The 10367-nt window shown below is 42.2% G+C and overlaps 1 non-coding gene across 1 annotated transcript; it reads right to left on the bottom strand.

Annotated features, from left to right (window-relative positions):
- Positions 1-9135: 9135 nt before the first annotated feature.
- On the bottom strand, positions 9136-9242 carry LOC130038689 (U6 spliceosomal RNA). Its single transcript, XR_008794758.1, has one exon. It is a non-coding gene; the product is annotated as a U6 spliceosomal RNA (small nuclear RNA).
- Positions 9243-10367: the final 1125 nt, after the last annotated feature.

Raw genomic sequence — 10367 nt, 5'->3', positions numbered from 1 at the left:
CTCCTAACTTTGGATTCACTCTATGGAAAGATAGATAAATAAATATATAAAATAATCTCAGTAGTGTCTTCTGGCTGTCCTAAAGTAAATTGCTTTTATTACTATCAAAATTTTTTCTAAATATATATTTAAGATAAGCAGGAAAAGCCGAATTTTACAAAGCTAAGCTATTCATCAGTAAAGGTAAGGTAAGGTAAGGTAAAGGCCCTCCCGTTGATCATCGATTTGCTTGAGCGGGCCCAGTAACGTCTCCATTGGAGACTTTGTTGTTACTGTGTTTGGCATATCGAATACGTCATGGGGAGCTTGCCAGGCTCTGCCGCGCGGGCGAGATACTCTCGGTAGCTTGCCGGGCTCTCCGAGAGGGGCGGAGGAATCGAACTCGGGTCGGTCATGTTGGCTGCGTGCAAGGCAAATGCCCTACCGTTGTGCATTTGATTCATCAGTAATCTTTCAAATCCTAGGAGCTGTGGTACGAATCCTGAACCTTTTAAATCATTCGCTCTATAGATAGAAAAGTCCACCTGGACTATCACACATGCTTAGTTTGCTTCATCATTAAAGCAAAATCAGCAGAAATCTACCTAGCCAATATTATTTTCCAAAAAATTAAATTTTATTCCATTGGGATAAAATGAACAAGATGGATATGATATATAATCCAATGAAGGCTTGGCAATAATGAATCTGATTGTTTCCCGCTTCTCACCCTATTCTTTCAGGCAGTTTTACTGCCTGAAAGTTTTACTGCATAATGACCTGAATAAAAATCCTGAATGAAAGTAATTTTATTTATTCATGATACAATTGCTCTTGGCATGAATTCTACAATAAATAAGCTGAACTTTCTACCTAAGAATTTTTTCTTTCAATTAGTTCTCCAAAGGCATTCAATACTGAGAAAGTAAGGTTTACAGTGTGAGATGTTATTCGTGTTATGCATATTATATATGGCTTCATTTAAAAATCTCTGAATTTATAATGCCGATCACTCTCATTTCTATTTGCTCTTTAAATATCTAGAGGTATAGCTAATACCTGATCCACATAATTGAGTTGGGGGAGGGGATTTGAGGTCCTTGAGAGAGAGAGGGTGTACACAGGTGATGGGGGGTGGTGTTGGAATAGTGTGTACAATGAATTATCATTAGTAACAGCTCAACTAAACCAGAATCTCAACTAAAAATAAAATCTAAAAGGTAAAAGGTAAAGGCCCTCCCGTTGATCGTCGATTTGCTCGAGCGGGCCCAGTAACGTCTCCATTGGAGACTTTGTTGTTACTGTGTCTGGCATATCGAATACTCTCGGTAGCTTGCCGGGCTCTCCGAGAGGGGCGGAGGAATCGAACTCGGGTTGGCCATGTTGGCCGCTTGTAAGGCGAACGCCCTACCCGCTGTGCTATCGCTCCAGCCCTGATCTACTAGAATTATACTCTACCTTTTTCAAGTTAAACTCATTAATTTTTTTTCTTGCTGCTCTGGTCTAGCTCATCGTCCGCCGTTAACCATCACAGTAAAATGTGGTACCGTCTTTCCAATCACCCACGACAAAGCTCTGTTACTTCCATCCTCCTCATTAGTGCTCCCTCCACTCCATATTTCCCCTTATTTGTTCATTAATCCACTTATCCACTAACAACATTTTTTGAGTACATATCATACATCAGTGCAAGATGCTCGAAACAAGTATGAGTGTAACAGCTTCTCCTTTAAGATCACAGACATGGGAGGGAAACACACCATCATTACTGCTTCCACCTGTTCCTGTCAGGGTTTCTCCATAAATTTATTTAATGCTGCCAAGTAATGGGGATGGGAGCGTGGCTCTGCCTCAGGGCCCTGGCCTTGCATGTGTGACCCCCCACACACCCCACCTCCAGTTCAAGCCCTAGTAGCACAAAACTATAAACCAAATTTTTAAGGGGCCAGAGCAACAGTACAGCAGGTAGGCTGCTTGCTTTGGACACGGCTGACCAGGGTTTGATCCCTGGAAACCCATATGGTCCACCAAGCCCACCAGGAGTAGTGTGATTCCTGAGCATAGAACCAGGTAGTATGCATTGCTGGCCCCAAGCCCCAAATTTAATTAATTAAAATAAATGAGTAATTCTACTAATGGGACAGGAGAGATAGCACAGGAGTTAAGGCACGTGACAAGACACAAGTTGAACCCCTGGCACTGCGGGGCCCAAGCAACGCCACGTCATTGGGTCATCCCACTGAAATGCCAGCCTGCCAACAACTGCAAGGAGACCTCAGGCCTCCTGAGCATGGCTTGGGAAGGGGAAAAAAATGGTTATATGTAGTTTTGTCCCACTAGAGGTATAACTAATGTATCCTGCAGAGCAATCAATAAAACTTGATTGCTGCCAGGCTCACAGTCCCTTTGCGAGGAAAGGAATGATGTACGGGGGGGGGGGGGTGGGGGGGGTGGAGCGATAGCACTGTGGGTAGGGCATTTGCCTTGCACACGGCTGACCCCGGTTCAATTCCCAGCATCCCATATCCCCTGAGCAGAGCACCACTAGGTGTTAATTCCTGAGTGCATCTGAGTGCATGAGTCAGGAGTAACTCCTGTGCATCGCCAGGTATGACCCAAAGGTAAAGGTAAAAAGGTAAAGGCCCTCCCGTTGATCGTCGATTTGCTCGAGCGGGCCCAGTAACGTCTCCATTAGAGACTTTGTTGTTACTGTGTCTGGCATATCGAATACTCTCGGTAGCTTGCCGGGCTCTCCGAGAGGGGCGGAGGAATCGAACTCGGGTCGGCCATGTTGGCCGCGTGTAGGGCGAACGCCCTACCCGCTGTGCTATCGCTCCAAACCCAAAAAGCAAAAAAAAAAAAAAAAAAAAAAAAAAGGAACGATGTACGATTCCTTCTACAGAAACACCGATGACTCTGTTATCCTCAGTACAAGTTCAAATCTTAGATCTATTTTAATAAATGACCTAACCTTTCTCTCAGTGAGTGTCTTCTCTTATAAGAGTGGGGCTGGAGTAGCCCATAATTCTGAGGACTAAATAAAAATATTATCTAACACATACACCGGTATACATCACCCACCGTTATAAATGTTACAAGTATATTAATAGCAATTTATCAAATTGTCAAGGTTGCCTTATAAGATAGGCCTAGTCCCATTGCTTTTTTCATTCTTTGAGGGGGGCCACATCCAGTGCTGCTGGTGATGGTTGTGGGGTGGGGTGGGATGGATCTGCACTCCTGCTGATCGAACTCGGGTCTCTGAAATTGCAAAGCATGCACTTCCGCTTTCTTTCTGCACTACACTCTCTCCACAGCCCAACATCTAAAAAAATATTACAGATGTAGGAAACCAAGACAAATAAAGTTAAAGGAATTTACACAGACCACAAATTTTGTAAGTGGCATGATCTGATTTCACAGATCATGTGCTACCTTATTCTGTCCTACTGGGTATTGTAGAATGGGGGAAAAAACACATTGTAAAGTATTTAGGAGCATCTAGAACAGAATAGGTGCTCAATAAAAGTTTATAACACACTTGCCAACTTGGCAAAAGATGTAGTGTATGCTATCCATGACAACACCATCTATAGTAATTTTTACGAACCAAAACACCTGTGAGGACTATGGAGATGGCTTTTAATAAGCTGTGATAACCTGTATGAAGAGCAGCTATCAGTCAAGGGAAGGCTAAAAGTAAAGTGATTTCAAATGCCTCCGCTATAAGCTAACAATGAAAATGCCTTTTAAAAAAAAATTGGGACTGGAAAGAGAATACAGTGGGTAAGGCTGACCCAGGATCCACTCACAGCATCACATACGGTCCCTTGATCACAGCCAGGAGTAATCCCCGAACAACCCCGGGGTGCGGTCCAAAAACCAAATACAAAAAAAAAAAGAAGAAACTGAGGTAGATAGTACTGAAATAGTACAGCCAGTTGGATGCTTGCATGCAGTCAATCTGGATTCAATTCCTGACATCCCATACGGTGCCCAGGCACCACCAGAAGTAATTCCTGAGTGCAGAGCCAGGAGAAATTCAATGCTGGGTGTGTACCCCATTCCCACCCCTCGTTCTCTGAGGAATATTAAAAAAAAAAAGAAAGAAATGAGACTTTGCACCCCAGCCAATTGCCAAGAGAAGCAGCTTAGTTAGTTATAGAATAAATAATAACAATGCAGTAAATAAGATAAACCGTGCTGTGTCAGCAGTGTCACTGGGAAAAAATTGTGCAAAAGCTACCATGCCGTTAAAGTAAGCAATCTAATTACTACAATGTGGACAAAGTGAGATAATCAACTTGCAGCTGGATGAGAAGAGTATATAAAATCAGTGGAATCAATAAAATTTATGAAAATATATAAAAAAAAAGAAGGGAAAAAGTTAGGGCCAGAGAGATAGTGCAGGGGTAAAGACTCTTGCCTTGCATGTGGCCCAGTTCAATCTCTGAGACATTCAACGGTCACCTGAGTACCACCAGGAGCAAGTCTCAAGCACAGATTTAGGAATAACCTCCAAGCACTGGCAAGTGTAATTCAATGCCCCGCCCCACCCCCCCCAAATAGAAGAACTATCAGTTTTTGATGACTACAGCACTTCTGACAATTGCTCAGACATGAAGACAACCTCAATAAGCACTGATAGAGACCCACGGCTGCAATCAAAGAGGGTAACTGTCTGACTTTGTTCCACTATGAAGAGTGCCTTAATACTCTGAGAAGAGTCAGAGAAATAATACACTTGAGATCCAACTGAGAGAACTGGGGGTCAGGGGCTGGGGGTGTGATGGTGTCTTTGCTCAGAATATTAAAGGAGCAAAGTCTGAATGCACCTTTATAAAGGATAAGACAAGCAAGATGCAAAGGAGACTACATTAATGAAATGATTCATCCGATTCCTTCCAACTCTGAATGGAGTGCTGTGTGAATTGTTCTTGCCACCGAATATTAATTTATTCTCTAAGATTTATTAGATTGTCTTTTATATGACTGCTTTTGTATGAGATATGAGAATGCAGTGGTAAAAGCAAAACTGACCTGGAGTTCACAGTCAATAAACAAGACAATATATTCAGATCTTGAATTAGATGATATAAACAACATGTAATCATAACCTGTTTTGAGTGTAGAGAAAAGAGCCAGGTCCTACAGTGCCTAATTTAATATGGATACTGAAGCCAAGGGAAGCAATGCTGAGAAGTAACATGAAGGTTTGAAGAATAGAAAAGAGTTAACCAGATAAAAAAAAAAAACAGGTGGTAGGCAGATAGGAATTCTTGGCATAAAGAACAGACCATGTAAAGATACGGAGGCAGACAAAAGCAAAGGGAAAAAATTCCAAGTGTTGATAAGGGGTATGGCTAGAGAAAGAGTACAATGGTTAAGTCTTTGCTTACAAGGCAGACCCCAATTCCACGCCCAGCACTACACTGTCCCTGAGATCCACCAGGATTGACACCTGAGTAAATGAGCAAGCAGCCAAGGGTACTCACTGAGCCTTACTGGATATGACCCCACCACCAAATAAACAGAATCAGAGAGTGTGGTGGGAGTTAAGATTCATCTATGAGGAGAATATTGCTCAGTGAGCCTGCACTTTGCGCTTGCTTTGCATTTGTAAGGGCCTGAAATTAATCCCTGGCACTGCAAAAAAGAAAAGAGGACTGAAGGACAATGAGGTAGTAGATGAGATTCAAAAGGAAAAAGGACAAGGGCCAAGTCAGGCGATGAAGGATCATTAAAGATAATTGGAATGGGAAGGCAATGATCTGGTTTCTATGTAAAAGAGTGCAAGGTACAAAAGGAGATGTAAACAGACCAATGGAAGGATTCTGAAGTGATTTAGTAGAGTGACAATTAGTGGCTGAGAATGGAGTAATGGTGGTATGGTAAAATGGGTTCAGGATATATATTTCACAGAGAGACAACACAGGAGTTAGGGCATACAGATCCCTACATCTCTAGTTAAGCAAGTACTGAAAAGAGGGCAACTGGATCTTGAAAGAAGTGAGGAGAGAAAGAGATCGAAGGTTCAAATTAGATATCTGAGATTATTCAAAGGGGAATCTAGTGAGCATTTTGTTTTGGACCTTAAAAAAATTTTAGACTGAAGCTATAAATCTGTTATGTCAACTTTGAATCAAACATTCAAAGTTATGACTGTAGATAATATAGTCTTCTAATAATGAAAAGAGAAAAGGTATATACAATATTCCATTTATTAAAAAACTGGATTAATAAAAGCATTAGTACCACAAATATATTTCATGATCCAGGATGTACCATGTACAATAAGGTAGCATATGTCATCATAGTAAGAGTAGACTTTATTCACAAGTTTTCTTTTTCTAGTTAAAAAAAAATCTGGGGCCAAAGATGTCAAAGGGTTAAGTTGCTTCCTGTGCATAGAGCTGGGCCAGGTTCCATTCCAATCCCATGTATGGTCTCTCGAGCACAGAGCCAGGAGTGAGACCTGAGCACAGCTGGGTGTGGCACCAAAAAATCATACAAGGAAAAGATCATTGGGATCATCTTGAATATACTTCAGCTCCAAAACGTGGAAGTTTTTGGATTTAGTGACTTAGTGACACACTTCTAATGAATAAAATAAGATGGAACTCCTGAGGCTAGATCACGCCAACCTGGCTTCCTCCTTGCTCCCTGAACACATGTTTAAAAGGAAGCTAGATGCCAAGTCATATGGACATGCAGGCAACCTGAAAGAGGAGCTCATGTAGAAAAGAGGAACCAAGGTCTCTGTCAGGGAACACAAGTGAGCCATCCTGGACATGGGGTCGGACATCAACCCGTGAACTCCTCAGAAAATGTATGACATAATAAGTGTTGATTAGTTTGGGGGCCTTTTTGGGGGGGGCGGTTGGGGGTTGGGGACCACACCTACAATAGGTTCTATTCTTGTGTACTACTCTCTCTGTGCTCAGGAGTGACCCCTGGCCAAGCACAGGGACTGTTCCAGGTACCAAAGCAGGTTGGCCCCATGCAAGGCAAATGGGTTTCTTGCATTTTGTACAACTGCTCTCAGCCCCTTTATGATGATTAATGATTGATGATTGTGCTTCAAGACATTTTGGTGCTAAGAATGGAATCCACAGCCTCATCATGGAAAGCATGAACTCTACCACTAAGCTACCAACATGGCTCCTAAAGTGTATTCTAAGTAGAGGCTGGGCAATGGCTTAAGGGGTTGGAGAGCAGGCTTTGCATGTGGGAGTTCCAGGTTCAGTGCCTCGTACCACACAGTCCCCCAAGCACTGCACTGCCATAAAAGTCCCCTGTTCCTTCCCCTCAAGATTAGCACTGTCCTCCCGTTGTTCTTCGATTTGCTCGAGCGGGCCCTCATCTAATAAATTTACTTTGCTATATGCACAAATTGGTGCCATTTCTTCAAGAAAACAGCACTAAGGCAAGCTTTTCAATAAAACATATTTTTCTTTAAAATAAAAATAATTAAAAACTCTTCAGAGAGCAAAAAGGTTGGAGCAATGGTTCAAACAGAATTGAAAAACAGGAAAAGGCTGAAGTCAGCTGAAAAAACAGACTCAAGTCATTCTTTCCTAGTCCTGTTAAGCAACCCCCCCATTCTTAATTTTTACTTTCTTCTCGAGAGGTTTGGGAATTTTCAACAAGCTGGCCAGCTGCCAATTCCGTAAAGCAGTAAGGAGAAAGCTTCTCTTTCCAGGGGTCCCTCCCCCTAAGCAGCTCCAGGCGCCTGGTCTGACAAGCTCTTGGAGAAGGCCTAAACTCACAGCAGACTTTCTGGCTCCACAGCCATTGTTTGCATGGCTGCTTGGCTCCTCAGCTAGAGCCCGGTCTAGCATCAGAACGCTGCCTATTCCCTTAACGAGCAACTCAGTCACTCCTTCCCCGCTTTTGTAAATCGCCATCTCCATCAATTCCTAAACTAACATATGCAACTTTAACGGGAGCAATCCTGCTGGGCTAATCTCATTCAAATCTAAACTTAAGAAAGCAACATGATTGAGTAAATGACTATGTGAGTGCATCTGCAGACACACAAAGGAAAGGGAACCCAAAAAGCCTGTTCGGGAGTCCCTGCTGTGACCTTAAGGGGTGAGGCATTCAGGATGAAGTCCTTGGAAAGCCTGAAAAGTAATACCAACCAGCCAGGAGCAAAATGAACCAATCATCTAGATCAAATGACCTACGATGGGGAAATGGCATTTTTATCAGTACATTTCTAACTGTCATATCTTCATACCTTTGAAGTCACGAATTTCATCATCCCTAAAATTACTTTCTGACTAGACTCTGGCCTTTCCTCTACACTCGATTATTTATTAAACTTTTTATTTCTGTTGTCTCCCCTCTTCATTCAAAACTCTTTCTTTCACTTTCCTTCTATGCCAAGAAATTATGTTTTATATCCCTATAGGGATCAGACACACAGTAAATTCTACTGATAAGCATATTTAGAAATAGAAAATCTATTTTCAAAACACCTTTCAACTTTAACCCTAACCTAGCATCTCCCAGCGCTTATCTTTTTTAATGTGTTAACGTGTTGAACAAAAAGGATACCTCACAAGTAATTAGAATTAGTTGACAGTACACTTGAATCTTTGGCACATCTGTGTTTTGGGACCCGGGTGGCGCCGGCGATCAAAACCAGGACTCCCATACACAAAGCGTGTCTTCTCGTCCTTTCAACCCTCTTCCTGGCTGCTCAGAAAGTCTTAGTGCCACCTGCTAGCTTAGAGATCTTGGGTATTTTCCTTCTGTATCTCCTCTGTGATAAGCAAAAATGACGGAAACTCATGTAAAGTGACTGGTGACTGCAAAAATGCCTGGAAAGGGACACGATTTGGTTATCCTTATAGGTGGAGTACGGTAAGTAATAAAGTGATTCAGTACGGCACAACATTTCTACAGAGATAATGTATAATTTGGTATTAGAAAGCTGATATATAGTATTCAATGGTAACCCTAATTTTTGAACCTCACAAACCTTACAAACCTCTAGGATTGTACCCAGAAATTCTTGGGGGCCCTATGATGCTGGGCCTCTTGTATGCAAGCAATTTGCTCCAGCTTACTGAGTTATCTCCCTGGCCCTTAATGAAAACTCTTGTATTGGCACAATCACCATCTTTATAAATTACAAACTATTTTTTTTTAAACATGGAACGCTTCATGAATTTACATGTCATCCTTGTGCAGGGGCCATGCCAATCTTCTCTGTATCGTTCCAATTTTAGTATATGTGCTGCCGAAGCGAGCACAAATTACAAACTATTTTTACGTGTTCTATACAATCTAAATAATCCTTACGCAAATAAAGTTATCCCTACTTTTACAGAGAAAAGCCCAGAGAACTAAACTGACTTGCAGAATTTCACACAGCTAAGAACAAGAGAGGCAAAGTAACATCCAAATATCCTACCCCCAAATGCAGAGTTTCTTATCCAGTAAGTATGAGTTAAGCACATCAAAGGGAAATAGAGAATCATTTTTTTCTATTAAGCTATGTATTTTAAAATTTTTATTCTTTATAATTCGGCAAGGAAAGAATTAAGAAACTTGTCCCAAATCACACAACACTCTGCGAACAAAGCCCTAATTCGACTCATCACTGAATGGGAGGGAGGCAGGGGAGGGACAGAGGGAGGGAAAAAAGAAAAGGAGGAAGAGGAGGTAGGGAGGGAGACAGAGCAAGGCTCCAGGTACTGAATTTACCTGGAATTTACTAGCCCACGTCCCTTTGAGATACAAATACAGTGTTTTAGAAATGGAAAAAATGAGACACCACCCAGAAAAGGGCACCCCCTTCAGAGAAGACTCCCAAAGAAGGTCACCTTCTTTTGATAAGATTACTGAAGGACTATCAGAAGTCTAAGGCAGGGCCCTTGGCCACACCCTATCACCAAAACCCCAGAAGGGGCAGTTTTTACGGAGTTTTTACAGAGGGTAAGGTGCTTGCCTTGCAAGTGGCCAATCCAGGCTCAACCCCAGGCGTGATTCCTGAGCACAGAGTAAAGAGTAAGGAGATTTGCCTGGCACATCAAACTGAGATGCATGGGTCTCCTTCCCCTCTCACCCTTCACTTCCACCCCTCATGTTACTCAAAGTAAAACTATTTTACTTAAATATTAGTCTCCTAAAATTCTTTTTCTGCAAGAGAAGGTGGTATTTCTAGAAAACCTGGGCAGATGTTAGGACTGACTTTCCTTTTCCTGCGAAGAGCAATTCCTGACTCGAGCCTTATTTGGAAACTTGAGTGGTGAGAAGTGGTTCCTGCGTCATGCAGATCAAGTGGACTTCAGGTGTAGCTTAGAAGCTGCCTAAGAGAGGCCGCAAGAACACTCATGTCCAAACCTAACCAGACCTAACACAACCCAGGGACTTTC

Source organism: Sorex fumeus, unplaced genomic scaffold, assembly GCF_029834395.1.
Source record: "Sorex fumeus unplaced genomic scaffold, SorFum_2.1 ptg000078l, whole genome shotgun sequence".
In the NCBI taxonomy this organism is placed as follows: Eukaryota; Metazoa; Chordata; class Mammalia; order Eulipotyphla; family Soricidae; genus Sorex; species Sorex fumeus.
This window is presented reverse-complemented; position numbering and strand designations above follow the sequence as displayed.